The sequence below is a fragment of the Mus musculus genome, chromosome 4, assembly GCF_000001635.26.
Source record: "Mus musculus strain C57BL/6J chromosome 4, GRCm38.p6 C57BL/6J".
NCBI classification, from domain to species: Eukaryota; Metazoa; Chordata; class Mammalia; order Rodentia; family Muridae; genus Mus; species Mus musculus.
The window spans coordinates 23,383,531-23,399,326 of NC_000070.6; the positions used below are offsets into that span (position 1 = coordinate 23,383,531).

The 15,796-nt window shown below is 35.4% G+C and overlaps 1 long non-coding RNA gene across 3 annotated transcripts; it reads left to right on the plus strand.

Moving 5' to 3' along the window:
* The first annotated feature begins 4,134 nt into the window (after positions 1 to 4,134).
* Gm11884 lies at positions 4,135 to 14,307 on the plus strand. Of its 3 annotated transcripts, XR_881153.1 has the most exons (6): positions 4,135 to 4,855; positions 6,792 to 6,921; positions 8,882 to 8,972; positions 9,991 to 10,128; positions 11,421 to 11,662; positions 14,088 to 14,307. It is a non-coding gene; the product is annotated as a predicted gene 11884 (long non-coding RNA). The 3 variants fall into 3 exon arrangements; XR_881152.1 differs by lacking the exon at positions 14,088 to 14,307 and having other exon boundaries at positions 9,991 to 10,161; positions 11,421 to 11,765; XR_390440.2 differs by lacking the exon at positions 14,088 to 14,307 and having other exon boundaries at positions 11,421 to 11,765.
* The last annotated feature ends 1,489 nt before the right edge of the window (positions 14,308 to 15,796 follow it).

Below are 15,796 nucleotides of genomic sequence, written 5' to 3' on the forward strand. Positions count from 1 at the left end.
TGGATGGTTTTAGTTCCCTTGTCAAAGATCAAGTGACCATAGGTGTGTGGGTTCATTTCTGGATCTTCAATTCTATTCCATTGGTCTACTTCTCTGTCGCTATACCAGTAACCTGCAGTTTTTATCACTATTGCTCTGTAGTATAGCTTTAGGTAAAGCATGGTGATTCCACCAGAGGTTCTTTCATCTTTGAGGAGAGTTTTTGCTATCCTAGGATTTTTATTATTCCAGATGAATTTGCAGAATCCCCTTTCTAAATCATTGAAGAATTGAGTTGGAATTTTGATGTGGATTGCATTGAATCTGTAGATTGCTTTTAGCAAGATAGCCATTTTTACTATATTGATCCTGCCCATCCATGAACATGGGAGATCTTTCCATCTTCTGAGATCTTCTTTAATTTCCTTCTTCAGAGACTTGAAGTTTTATCATAAAGATCTATCACTTCCTTATTTAGAGTCATGCCAAGGTATTTTATATTATTTGTGACTATTGAGAAGGGTGTTGTTTCCCCAATTTCTCTCTCAGCCTGTTTATCCTTTGTGTAGAGAAATGCCATTGATTTGTTTGAGTTAATTTTATATCCAGCTACTTCACGGAAGCTGTTGATCAGGTTTAGGTATTCTCTGGTGGAATTATTAGGGTCATTTATATATACTATAATATCATCTTCAAAAAGTGATATTTTGACTTCTTCCTTTTCAATTTGTATCCACTTTATTTCCTTTTGTAGTCAAATTGCTCTGGCTAGGACTTCAAGTACAATGTTGAATAGGTAGGGAGAAAATGTACAGCCTTGTCTAGTCCCTGATTATAGTTGCATTGCTTCCAGCTTCTCACCATTTACTTTTATGTTGGCTACTGGTTTGCTGTAGGTTGCTTTTATCATGTTTACGTATGGGCATTAAAATCCTGATCTTTCCAAGACTTTTATCATGAATGGGTGTTGGATTTTGTCAAATGCTTTCTCCGCATCTAAGGAGATGATCATGTGTTATTTGTCTTTGAGTTTGTTTATATAATGGACTACATTGATGGATTTCCATATATTAAACCATCCCTACATCCCTGGAAAGAAACCTACTTGGTCAGGATGGATGATTGTTTTGATGTGTCCTTGGATTCGGTTAGCAAGAATTTTATTGAGTAATTTTGCATCGATGTTCATAAGGGAAATTTGTCTGAAGTTCTCTATCTATGTTTGGTCTTTCTGTGGTTTAGGTATCAGAGTAATTATGGCTTCATAGAATGAATTGGGTAGGGTACCTATTGCTTGTATTTTTTGGAATAGTTTGTGCAGAACTGGAATTAGATCTTCTTTGAAGGTCTGAAAGAACTCTGCACTAAACCCATCTGGTCCTGGGCTTTTTTTTTGGTTGGGAGACTATTAATGACTGCTTCTATTTCTTTGGGGAATATACGACTGTTTAGATCATTAACCTGATCCTGATTTAACTTTGCTACCTGGTATCTGTCTAGAAATTTGTCCATTTCATCCAGGTTTTGTGTTTTGTTGAGTATAGCCTTTGTAGAAGGATTTGATGGTGTTTTAGACTTCTTCAGGTTCTGTTGTTATGTCTCCCTTTTCATTCCTGTTTTTGTTAATTAGGATGCTGTCTCCGTGCTCTCTAGTGAGTCTGGCTAAGGGTTTATCTATCTCATTGATTTTCTCAAAGAACCAGCTCCTCGTTTGGTTGATTCTTTGAATAGTTCTTCTTGTTTCCACTTGGTTGATTTTGCCCCTGAGTTTTATTATTTCCTGCTGTCTACTCTTCTTGTGTGAATTTGCTTCCTTTTGTTATAGAGCTTTTAGGTGTGTTGTCAAGCTGCTAGTGTGTGCTCTCTCTAGTTTCTTTTTGGAGCCACTCAGAACTATGAGTTTTCCTCTTAGAAATGCTTTCAATGTGTCCCATAAGTTTGGGTACATTGTGGTTTCATTTTCACTAAACTCTAAAAAGTCTTTAATTTCTTTCTTTATTCCTTCCTTGACCAAGGTATCATTGAGAAGAGTGTTGTTCAGTTTTTACGTGAATGTTGGCTTTCTATTATTTATGTTGTTATTGAAGATCAGCTTTAGTCCATGGTGATCTGATAAGATGCATGGGACAATTTCAATATTTTGTATCTGTTGAAGCCTGTTTTGTGACCAATTATATGGTCAATTTTGTAGAAGGTAGCATGAGGTGCTGAGAAGAAGGCATAACCTTTTGTTTTACGATAAAATGTTCTATAGATATCTGATAAATCCATTTGTTTCATAACTTCTGTTAGTTTCACAGTGTCCCTGTTTAGTTTCTATTTCCATGGTCTGTCCATTGATGAGAGTGGTGTGTTGAAGTCTCTCACTATTATTGTGTGAGGTGCAATGTGTGCTTTGAACTTTACTAAAGTTGCTTTAATGAATGTGGTTGCCTTTGAATTTGGAACATAGATATTCAGAATTGAGAGTTCCTCTTGGAAGATTTTACCTTTGATGAATATGAATTGCCCCTTCTTGTCTTTTTTGATAACTTTGGGTTGGAAGTCGATTTTATTCCATATTAGAATGGCTACGCCAGCTTGTTTCTTCAGGCCATTTGCTTGGAAAATTGTTTTCCAGCCTTTCATGCTGAGGTAGTGTCTGTATTTTTCCCTGAGATATGTTTCCTGTAAACAGCACTATGTTGGGTCCTGTTTGTGTAGCCAGTCTGTTAGTCTATGTCTTTTATTGGGGGAATTGAGTCCATTGATATTAAGAGATATTAAGGAAAAGTAATTATTGATTACTATTATTTTTGTTGTTAGAGTTGACATTTTATTCTTGTGGCTGTCTTCTTTTAGGTTTGTTGAAGGATTACTTTCTTGCTTTTTCTAGTGGTTTCTCTCCTTGTATTTTTTTTTTCTTGTTATTATCCTTTGAAGGGCTGGATTTGGGGAAGATAAAGTGTGAATTTCATTTTGTCGTGGAATACTTTGTTTTCTCAATCTATGGTAATTGAAAGTTTGGCTGCGTATAGTAGCCTGGGCTGGCATTTCTGTTTTCTTAGTGTCTGTATAACATCTGTCCAGGATCTTCTGGCTTTCATACTCTCTAGTGAAAAGTCTGGTGTAATTCTGATAGGCCTGCCTTTATGTGTTACTTGACCTTTTCCCCTTACTTCTTTTAATATTCTAACTTTATTTAGTGCATTTGTTGTTCTGATTATTATGTGACAGAAGGAATTTCTTTTCTGGTCCAGTCTATTTGGAGTTCTATAGGCTTCTTGCATGTTCATGGGCATCTCTTTCTTTAGGTTTGGGAAGTTTTCTTATATAATCTTGTTGAAGATATTTGCTGTCCCTTTAAGTTGAAAATCTTTATTCTCATCTACTCCTATTATCTGTAGGTTTGGTTTTCTCATTTTGACCTGGATTTCCTAGATGTTTTGACTTAGGATCTTTTTGCATTTTGCAAATGTTCTCTATAGAATCTTCTGCACCTGGGATTCTCTCTTCCATCTCTTGTATTCTGTTGCTGATGTTGGCATCTATGGTTCCAGATTTCTTTCCTAGGGTTTCTATCTCCAGCGTTGCCTCACTTTGGGTTTTCTTTATTGTGTTTACTTCCCTTTTTAGGTCTAGTATGGTTTTGTTCATTTCCATCACCTGTTTGGATGTGTTTTCTTGTTTTACTTTAAGGACTTCTACCTGTTTGGTTGTGTTTTCCTATTTTTCTTTAAGGACTTGTAGCTCTTTAGCAGTGTTCGCCTGTATTTCTTTAAATGAGTATTAAATTCCTTCTTGATGTCCTCTACCATCATCATGAGATATGCTTTTAAATCCGAGGTTAGCTTTTCGGGTGTGTTGGGGTACCCAGGTCTGGCTTAGGTGGAAGTGCTGGGTTCTGATGATGGTGAGTGGTCTTGGTTTCTCTTAGTAAGATTCTTATGTTTGCCTTTCACCACTTGGTAATCTCTGGAGTTAGTTGTTATAGTTGTCTCTGGTTAGAGATTGTTCCTCTGGTGATTCTGTTAGCCTCTATCAGCAGACCTGAATGACTAGCTCTCTCCTGAGTTTCAGTGGTTAGAGCACTCTCTTCAGGCAAGCTCTTGTCTTGCAGGAAAGTTGGACAGATATCTGGCGTTTGGACCTGCCTCCTGGCAGAAGATGAAGGCCTGAAACAGGGCTTGTCCCAGAATATGTGTAGCTTCTGTAGTCCACACTCTCACCTGCACAGAGTAGTCTCAGCAGGATCCAGAAACCAAGACGTCTCCCCAAGATGCTGTGACAAAGACCCCTGGGTAGGCCGGACACCTCTCCTCTGACAAGGAAGATGCCTGTGTGTCTGGACCCCGAAACAGGGTCTGCCCCAGAAGCTCTGTGGCTTCTGCCTGTTCCAGAAGCTCTTAGCCTCTGTAGTCCACACTCTCACCTGCACAGACCAGTCTTGGCTGACCACCAAATAATTTTTAAGACAGTCAGATCATGACCCAAGTTCCGTGGTGCTTTCCTTTACATAGAACATCCTAATTCTAAGGAGGCTTATGCTACCTTGGAATCCTTGATCAAACCTAGGTCATAGGCTATGGCAGTATTGTGAATGAATACCAACATTACAGCTTTAGTCATCATAACACTTCTCTAGGGGTCTTAGTTTCAGAGCCCAAGTAGTTACATTTATAGCAGAAAGAGGAGTTTAATAGATGCCCTTAATGATAGGAGTTGGTGGCACTGGTTTGCAAATACATAAAACATGTTTTACTCACACGTTCTTTGCAGATAAAAAAAAAAAAAAAACACCATAAAAATAGTTCCATGACAATTCTTTCCTGATAATCTCTGAAAAAGAAAATCATGTTGACTTCAAAGATTAACTATGAACTCACATCATTGGAAGGTAGGTATAATATTTGATGTCATTGCTATTTAAATTTTATTATAAATGCATTTATTTTATTTTACATGTGTGACTGTTTCGCTTGTAGGTGTGTGTGTATGGTTTCCACTAAGGTCAGAATCGAGCATCAGGTCCCTCTGGATTGTGCCTACAGATGATTTTGACCCATGTGTGTATGCTAGGAACCAAGCATGGTTCCCCTGCAAGAGCAACAAGTGCTCTTGTCTTAGATGCTGGGCCATCTATCCAGTCCCTGTGTCATCATTTTAAACTCATGGACTAGAATGGCTATAACCACAGCTTTGAGGTCAACAGCTCTTCCCTGGCTCTTTCTTGGAGAATTGTTATTGAATAAATATAAATAAAGAGTTCCTAGAGTGGAACAAGATATTAATCCCTTCAAACACCATGACAGGCCACACTGGGCTGTCTCAAAGTGTGTTTTTAGTGGAGATTTGATATCTGAAGGAAGGTAGTGTCTGGCTAAGGACAGAGTGGAGACAGCTTGAAGAAACTTCCCATGTCCTTTGTAGTTGCAGACAGAAAAAATAAACTATTGTTTACATTTTAAAAATATTTTGTCAGATTTGTTTCAGTAAAAACCTCATTGAATCTCTGGCAGCAGGCTGGCTCTTGTGCCAGGTTTTGATGGATGTGTCTATGTGTGCATGTGTTTCAGTGGCTTTGTATGTGTTTATGAGGAAGTTGGGAAAGGCTGCTGTACCAGTGCCATTTTAATTGGGAAATAGCATCTAAATTTTATGAAGAAAATACAGAAGAACATTGCTGTGATCTGTCTGAAGACATGATTTTCTGTGAATGATAATCCAAAAGATACATTTTAGAACAGCATGGAATATTATGAAGAAATAATTTTAAAAAATACTATTTTTTTTGCTATGAGTTTCAGGCTTTTTTCTCTCCTCTCTGTTTTATTTAAGACTTAAAATTTCAATATTCTTATGTTTTAAAAAAGAAGATAAGTATATGAGTATAGTAGGTCACAAAAACCTCTGAAATCAGGCCATCTCAGGACAGATTCTTCCAGGAGGAAGGACACTGAATTGTTTTTCAGAGGGCTTAAAAAATATCACTATAAATGACAATAATGTTTTTAATCTGTTATATATAAAATCTCAGGAATGCATGAATGTGAAATTTTTTTAAAAATCTGCAAAGATTCATGCATATAAAAGATCATTACGAAAGGATGTTTTCATACTATCTTTAAACTTCTTCCATGACAGCTCTAATAATCTAGAGATTTCAAAATAGGTTATGCTCAACTCCAGCCACTTATGATCTCTTCTACCCATTCTGGCCCTTTTCAGAAGGCTATTTTCTACCAACCAACTATGATTTAGCTCACAGGATCCCTCTAGATGAAAGTTCTATTTAGCTTTTCTGCATAGCTTCCACAGGACAAGCATTAGCAATGTCCAAGTGTCATTCCTCAAGCACTGGATAGAAGCATATAACCTACAAACCTGTTTGTTGATTGGCTTATGGGTTTACACCACCTACACCTGTACATGATATGACTCATTTAGCCCACTCCATCCCAGCCCAAGTACACATTCAGTGACTAAATCATGAGAACATTTGTTACAGAAACGACATCAGTATTTACATTTATCTATCTAGATGCAGTACAATGTCTACCACCTGAAAATTTGGGTACTAGTCTCTCTTCCAAATAGCTGACTGGGAAAGGAAGACACTGGAAGCATAATTAGCACACAAAGAATTCTGCTGCATTTTCTCTTTGTGTAGGCACCTTTAAAGACAAGTGCTGAGTAAAAAGGATTTGAAGAAGCAACACAGTTATTATATCACACTGCTACTGAAGAAAGAGTTTGAGCTGACAGCCAGTATAGAAAATAAAAAAAGAACCAAAAACTCCATAAGTCTTTTGTTTTTTTTCCTTTCCTTCAAGGAGAATGACTTGCAAACAAGAAAAGATAAAAGTGATGAAGAGACAAATGTGAGAAGACACCAGGGAAGGATTGAGATTCTTTAAAAGAACTGAAACCTTTAGGCTCAGTGATTTATCCTACAAAAACAAAGTAAGTTACTGATATAATTTCAGAACCTAATGTATAGTATAGCCTCTGACAAAGACTTGCTAGAAAAACAAAAGTTGAGCTTCACCCTTTAGTTTTGAAATAACAGAAAAATACAAAATATGGGAACTTTAAGGAAATGAATATAACCTTGTCATAGATGAAAGTCCAGAAATTTTTTTAAAGGTTATTGGAATAGTAAGTGATACTCACTACTAGAAGTGGCTCACATACAATAAGGCACCACTAAGTACCTTCCTTTTATCCTTTAAAAAAACTTGATTATCGTGTAAATATAGATGAAATGTTTGGTTGAATTTGAAATTTTGACTTTCAGAGTTATTGTTTTAATCAACCTTCTAACAGTTCCTTGTTCATAAAATGGCATGACTTATTTTGGAAATTAATATTTTGCCTAAACCCTGTTTAGGTAAACCCATTTATAAATGATCACATAACTTTATTCTGAAGAATTACCTACTTGAATGTATACATAGAGAGAATAGATACTGAATCAAAAATATTGGAGAATGTATATATATGCTACTGTGACTTTCCAAATTTTAAAAGCTTATCTCCCATTGGAAAATTTGTCTAAAAGTAATTATGTAAAAAGGCGTTGAAATATGTGGAAATTTAATAATGATATTGCATAAAACAGTGTATCTTATTTTAGCTAACATTAACAATCAATTAAAATAATTACAGGGAAAACCCCTCTTTTTAACCATGTATTCTCTGTGAACCTCTACTAGAACAGCATTACTCCACCTCTGTTCCTTCAGCTCTTTGAAGGAAGTAGATGTAGCTAGACCATTTGACCTGGGTTGAATTTCGTACCCAACTTTGGTCACTGAAAAGAATTATTCAATGAAAAAGTCAATGAAACATTAAGAGATACTTCCACCGCTTCTTGTTGAGATCAATTTGAAGTAGCAGTTAGTTCAGCGTGAGCATATTGTGCACCTCTGAGAAGAAACATTTCTTCATGGTTCTGGAGTGAGGATTTTGAAGTCTGTGCACAGATGGTTGACATAAGCAGCAGGAATTATACCTCTGTAACTACATCCTTAAGTCATGTCCTCAAAGCTTTCAGGATAGTAGCCCACACCATGATCTCCTTCTCTGATTCTCTTTATCTTACAATGATTACATTCTCCAATAGTTGGTATTCATCAATTATTTTGGATTATTAAAAGAGAACCTGCATGTTTTAAAGAACAAAAATCACTACTTATGAACAGGGTTTATAACATTAGTTGTAGTTGGTTTATTGCCTATTTGTTTTGCTCTCCTCACAATAGATAATTTCTCGAACATCTACAAATACTAGCATGAACAATTCTCAAATCAAATAGAACTGAAATTTTGACTGTATGAATAGGCATTATAAAACATTTTTGTTATAGATCATTAAATTTTTTGAGCCAATCATTTAAGGAATGCTTAAAAGTTTATTTAAAAGCGATTAGAACTCCAGGATATTGTCATAGTAAACAACAGGTGACTAAATTATGTTTTGTAAGTGGAGCCATGGAACAAGGTTCACTGTTTGAACTAAGGTCAAGTATCACACAGATCCTATTGGTGAGAATTCTCATCTTGAAATTTCTTCTAGTGTGTGTGTCACAGTGGGGAAGTTGTACTGGGCAGTAGTATCTTCCAGCTTTCTCTTGAGTTGGAGCCAGATTCTACCTCAGACTTCCTTCTAGGTTCTAGCTTTGCTGGAATAATCATTGCTGCTAGCATGTTGTTTTGTTTGGGGTTTTAGTTTTGAAACAGGATTAGCCTAAGCAGTCTACCTGCCCTTAACCTGAAGCTGTTTCCCTAGTTCATCCACTGGAGTGTTAGAACTATAGGCATGGGCTGGCATCTTCAGTTTTACATATTAGAACTTGGTAAACAATATGACTGGAGGCTCAACCTTTGACAAAATAATCTTGCTTACAAATTATAATTTCAGAGTGTCATCTTTCTGTTGCTTATGTGTGTATCTGTGGCTCAAGTGAGTCTCCAATTTATTCTATCCAGAGGAAGTATCCACCCAGCAGCAGGTAAGAAGATGTCTTGTGGTCCTAATTGTTTCCTAAGTAAACAATCAAAATTATTTAAGTAGATAGATCTCTCTCCACTTATGTTTGAAAAATTAGTTGTAATCCAGTGTCTGGGTCTACTAAAATTTTTTTGGACAATGAAATTGAGGTTACCATTTGTCTTACACTGTCCTGCGGCCAACTTAGGATTCAGTTTTAAGATCTAATTCACTTGAAAACTATCTTCTAAAGAATCAAAATTATATTCATAAGTTAATACTGCTCTCATTCTTCACATAAGAAATTTCTTTTTGGAGTGAGTTGTAGTTAATACAGAGACTCACAGCTGTTCAGAGTACAGAGAAAACTTGACAGCAGAGTACATAGCTCTAAATTAAAATTCTATGTCATTCCCTCCAAATATCATGGAACATTGTGATATCAAGTACAGAAAAAATATAATCACCAAAGGTTGAGAGGAGTTGTGTGAAAGAGAGCCTTTTGAACATAGTGTGGCCATTGCTTTCATGAATTTATTGCAGCTGTAGTTGTTACTTGCACAAGATCTATATAATACTAGGGCCATTACTAGGTCTTCGAGCATAATAAAGGAATGTATGAAGATCCATGTGCCTGTAACATATATGACCTCTCTCTTGGCCTGGTTCCAGTCTATAACAGCAGACTGTCTCAGTATATATCCTACATTGAGCTGGCATCTCCAATATCCTACAGTAGCCATTGCAACTTAGGTTTAACCTTCACAGCTTCAAATTATGGCCTCTCAAATGAATTTATATTTCAATTTTGAAATAGTAAAATGATCAATGGAAAGCAGAATGGTCAGGGTGAAGCTGAAGAGGCAGTCATAGCCCATCGTAGACTTTTAGTGATCATTGCCCTTGTAACACAATATTATTAATAGCAACATATATTTGTAATTATCTTATTTTTTTTACACTTACTGAATGGTGTTTGGGATATTCATCTCTTAAACCTAAAACTGATTTTTCTGCTCACCTAAATGCTCCTCCTGAAGGAACCTAAAACCATGCTGACAATGTATTAGAAGAAAAGGCACAATAGTGATTCTGTGAAAACTCCATGGGAAAACATATAAAACAGATGTTTCTCCAAATCTCCAGAGGTTCAGCTGCTGGCCTGAGACTTGACCAAGGTATCATAATACCAAGATGATGTATTGTAACCAGTGAGTTGATAGTTTATTCAAATCCATATACTTATATAAGGAAATATTTATATACCATATAATATAAACAATGCAATTTCAATTTTAAAAGCCATCTCATTTAGTCCACTATAAAACTTAGCACAATGGTTAAGTTTAATGTTTATGTAATACGAGGACATTGGGAATAGTCAGTTGTGTCTATTACTATGAACATTTTTATAACCCTTGCACTTCTTTTTTATTCACTTCATTTCAATTTCCATACATGTGACTCAAGAGAATATTTACAGTGTTACTCTTTCTGTGGTTGGTTTCACTCAGCAAAGTATCCTTAAGGTTTATGCGTAAGACACATATAATAAAGTAAAATTTATTTTCTGTTAAGGAAGAATATTTCTCTTTATGTAAAGACCACGTTTTCTTTATCCACTCATTCACTTGCACACCAGTATTGCCTCTAATACTTACTTATTATTAACAATATTATAGATTTTTCATTGTTTCTTTGAGATTGTGACTTCAACAATTATGGATAATTGAATATTTCTTCTTTTAAACATTTTGAGGTAATATTTGAGCAATTTCTGCAGTTTCCACCATACTTATAAACCTATTGCATTTTGATTAATACTATACCAAAGTTCTAATTGCCACATTCTTACCATTTCTTGTCTATCCATCTACTTATATTGTTATTATATATTTTTTGACCTATTATAGAACTGTGATATTAGCATAAAGCAATCAGGAAAGAGTGACTTATTGTGATTTTCATTCACACTTCTCTGATGGCTAGTTATATTAAAACTGTTGGTCATTTACAATTTTTTAAGCTTTCATGTTTTCATTGTCAGAAAATATTTTTAATTTTTTATTATTTCAAATGTTTTTACATGTATCCACTGCCTACTTTCCCATGAAACTTGAAACATATCTTCTTTCCAACTCCATGACTTCATCACTATCATTATAATAGTAGTAGCTGCAGCAGCAGAAGCAAAATTTTTGGAAGATTAGTTATTTATTTGTTGAAAAGAGATTATTTTGTGTATTTTTTATTTATTCTTCTCTCGTACAATACATCTCAACTGTAGCATCTCATTCTTCCCTTCCTCCCAGTATCACACCCTGATCTGTTTCCATTTCCATTAATGCTATACTAAATTTCTAATATACACTTGTAATTTTCTTAATTTTTATATATTCAATAATCTGTGTTAAGGGCATAAGTCAGCTCTCCTATGTCTCAGATGCACTGTTTCTTTGTTTCCCTTCAGAAAAGAGCAGAACACCGAGGGATATCAATAGAACACAATATAACAAGATGCAATAAGACTAGACATAAAACCTCATATCTAGACTGGATGAAGCATATAGAGCCTGTCCCAACCATCTTCTGTAATCAGGATAGACACACATTCACTGTACTGGAATGCAACCCAGCTACAAAACCTACTGCTCACAACCTGGCCTGCCTGCAAGATGCACTAGGAAAAATCACTGATTCCTCAAACTTGAGGTATGGACCAGAAGAGGCAGCCCACATCTGATACTTCCTAGTTGTTCAGGATCCTGAAGCTGTATGGTTCAGATACCTGAGGTAGAACCAAACACAACTGAGCCCACCCTCAAAAAAATAAAAAAAAAAAAACAATGAAAGGATACTAATGATATTCTGCTATATTCATAGGATAAGTTCCTAGCCCAATTGTCATCAGAAAGGCTTCCAGAAGTTTCTGATGGGTCATTAGTCAACACTAGAAAAACATTAGACAGAGCTCAGAAAGTCCATCAGAAGATGGGAGAGGGAGGATTGTAAGAACCAGAGTGATTGAGAACAACAAAAGAACATGATCCACAGAATCATCTAAGCAGGGCTCACAGGACTCACAGATACTCAAATGATAACCATAGAACATGCATAGGTCCCTTGCATACTTATGGTGCTTGTTTAGTGCAGGGGCCAGGGTGGTTGGACTCCTGAGACCCCTTTTCTAGTACATTTGTCCTTTTTAAAATTGTCTCCTGACTATGTTAAGGTTATACTAAAAGAGTTACATTTTCAACTGGAACATAATAAAGAGTTTAGATGGAAAAAAACACAACTTGATAACAAATTATTAAGTGATAATTTTCTTACTTAGAAATTGAAGCTAAGAGTTATGCCTCCCTCTTAGGATTGAAGTATAATTAAAAATCTATGGTAGGTCCAAATTATTTAGCAAAACTTCTGGAATTTTGGAAATATGACATAAACATGCCACTGCTATATATTTTAAAATTACAGTATTTAAGGTTATAGTAGAAACTAAATAAAATTTCATAAGTAACTTTAAAATAAATAACTTTTAAGAATTCTAAAAGAGCAAAGAGCCCAAATTCTTACTAGGATAAGCCAAAGTAATCTACTATATTGTGTCAAAAGAAAACTGAAAATAAAACTTATGGAAGAGAATATTTTATAGTAGTTTTATTTACTTTGGATTTTTATGATAAATATTCATTTTGGCCTGGGAATTATACTGTTGAATTCTGCATGAAACTGAATAGATTTTAGAAGTTAGTACTAAATTAGTTATTTTTGCCTATTGAACGCGTGAAAACAAAACACCTTTTTTGCTAAAATATTATCTGCTTTGAGCCCTAAGGCCTGAAAATACTATAAAATTAAAATTTCAAATGTGGGAAGAAAACTCTGTAATATTTGTTAATTCTTGTCTCAAAGTGTTCAAAATTATTTTTGCTCAAAAAAATCTGCATCTGAACATGTACTTAGCAATTTTTTTCAACTCTGACTATAAGGATTTTAAAATATATTTGAAATATCCCTTCTTTCTTAAGAAAGAATTGGTAGTCTGATAAAATAAAGGGTCAAATAATTTAAAGATGTGCAACTGTAAAATAGTAATGAAGTACACTTATATTTAAAACTGTAAATCCATGGTCTCAGGTGACAGTAGGCAGGACAGGGACTCTTCCAGAACAATAAGGAAAAAAAATCATGACATTATGGAAGATGTGGTGTCAAGAAGTAGATTACTAGGATTATAATGAATTTATGTGCATGTTGAGGAGGAGGTTAAAGCTATGTTCATGGTAGTTGAGGAATGCAAGACGCTGGGCCATCCTTTGCTTGGTATGAGCAATTACCAGCAATAGCCATTTGAGTTTTCATATTAGAGTGGAATGTGTTTCCTCTAGCAGCTGGATTGGGCCCTGAAAAGTTGTGCTAATGTGGTTTCACTTGCTCCACTTTTCTATTTCCATATTTAACCATCTTAAATTTTGGTGGAACATGAATTTAGATATATCTTGCATTTGATTAGATCACATTTTAGGGGGTTTTATGCATTTTAATCCAAGTTTGGCTCTGTGAACCTTACCATCTGTCTGGAGTTGTCATTGCATTTATATTTAATTTTAATTTGCTCCATTATATTTTTGACTAAAAGTTGTTTTATTTTTGGCATCTTCCATACCTAATGCCTTCTCTGTCTTCCATCCATTTTCCACATAAATGTAGAGAAGTCTTCTCCAGCACAAACATGATCAGAGTCGTACTACTAGACTGACATTGTCTTTGAAAGTATACATTACTTAACTAGACTCATGATACCCTGTATTGACACCATTCTTCAAATACATCTTTGTAATGTTCTCTTCATTGCCATGTCTCTCAGTATTTCTTTTTATTCCAGCTATGATCATTTTTTCTCTATGTCCTTGCTGCCTTTGTTCTTCACTCCAGCTAAAACCACTCATCCCACACCCAGAGCAAGGAGCTTTGCACATTCTTTCGTTGTTGTTTACTTATCATTTTTTTCTCAAAAGAATTCAGACAGTACCGTTTCTTTCCCCCTCACAATGCATTCTCTTTCCCACTCTTGGATGGAAAAAAATCACAAAAGGACATTGAGCATTCGGTTTCTTCTTTGTCTGTCTAGAGGCTACAGGAGCATGCATCTATCTCACCTGCCTCAGACTTCTTCACGCTGTGGCCATGGCCTGGATTGATAGACACAATGTGACTCAAATGAATAGCATCTTACTAGCATATAGCTAAATAAATAAGAATACTAGCTTTAATAGCTTATGCATATGTATTTTCATTCTTATTTTTGTTTTATATAGTATGAGGACATGTTTTTCTTTGCTTCTGTGTTTTTAAATATTTTATTTTTGAGACTATAACTTACTGCTCTATGTGTGTATATGTGTATCTATTCCCTAAATATATGAATAAAATTTGCTTATTCTATATAATGTAACTTGCATGTATATTTTCTAGATGACCAATTTGGTATAAAACCCAAACGCCTGGGATGAGAAGCTTGAATTTTTGTTTAATAGACTCCAAAATCTTTAGATGCTATTGCTATTGTCCCTGGTTGCAGCCCAGAGTTAGAAGGCAAGCCCCTATTTTTGAAGCCACCATGTACTTCAGACATAGGGCCCAGAAGCTCCTGAGCTGGAACTGACATGTGAGTCTTCTACAGGAGGATTAGCTTTATGGTACCAAAATGTAAGGCACAAACTTTTAAACTACCAACAGTACTACTCTGTGTTGCCTCTGACCCAAAACAATAGAAAGCATGGCATGATAACCCTAATGGTGCAGGAGTAGCACAGACATCTTGGCTATAACCAACAGCTCTATTATTGGACTGAATACCTGCTCAAGAAGAGGAAAATAATGGCTGGTACTGTAAATCTTCCCAGCAATCTAGAGCTAGTGAGGTCATGGATTTTGGCGGAGAACTTATAGCCACCACATTTTAAAACCAGTGTAGTTCTTAATTACATTATAAATATTATTCTTTATACCTCGAGAAAAGGGTAGTGCTCCCCTCCCATCCAGGAAATTTCTTTTGTATCACACAAATACCATTACAGAAAGCCACAACAAATCAAAATGCAGAGTTGTAGAGCCCAATATATATCTTTAACCAACAATATAAATATAAAACAACTCCCATTCCAATGGTTCAGGAACTACGGTTCAGGTTTTGGAATAGGGATCAGAAAGACTGTAAGAACCATTTGAATAAGTAGATTGCTGTGAGATTGTCTCATAGGAATGTCAGGCGGTACAATCATAAAATCTAACCAATATCACCGATTAAATAAGTTCTGTAAAAGAAGAGCAATAGCTATGTTAACATGTATTGGAGTAAGTCTCAAGGAGCCTAAACCTTCACCAAAAATTGTGGGCAACCAAGGAATGCTGAGAAAAGGTGGAATGACCTTCCCTGAAGAACATAACATTGTGTTGTCATCCAATACCAAATAGTTAGCCCTGAAAACAGCTCCATCCTGTCTACAGGTAAGGACTTTTGGGACTGTCCCCATCAAACTTTACTGACATTGAATAATGACAGCTGCCAGCTTTTTTTTTTTTTTTCCAGAAAAAAAAAAAAAAAGTTGCTTACTCATGGTACTAGAGAAAAAAATATCTCCAAATTCTATATTCATTCAGGGAATCTTACATGCAGTAATACTGTAAGTGGAGGAAGCAGATTTTTCCAGATACCTTGGTTAATATTATCATCAGCAATATAGCAGTCAGTACATTGCTATTCCCAATTTTAATTGCATGAAAATGTACCAAGCATTAAAAGTACTTGTTAAACAAGTACTTATTCAGTATTCAATT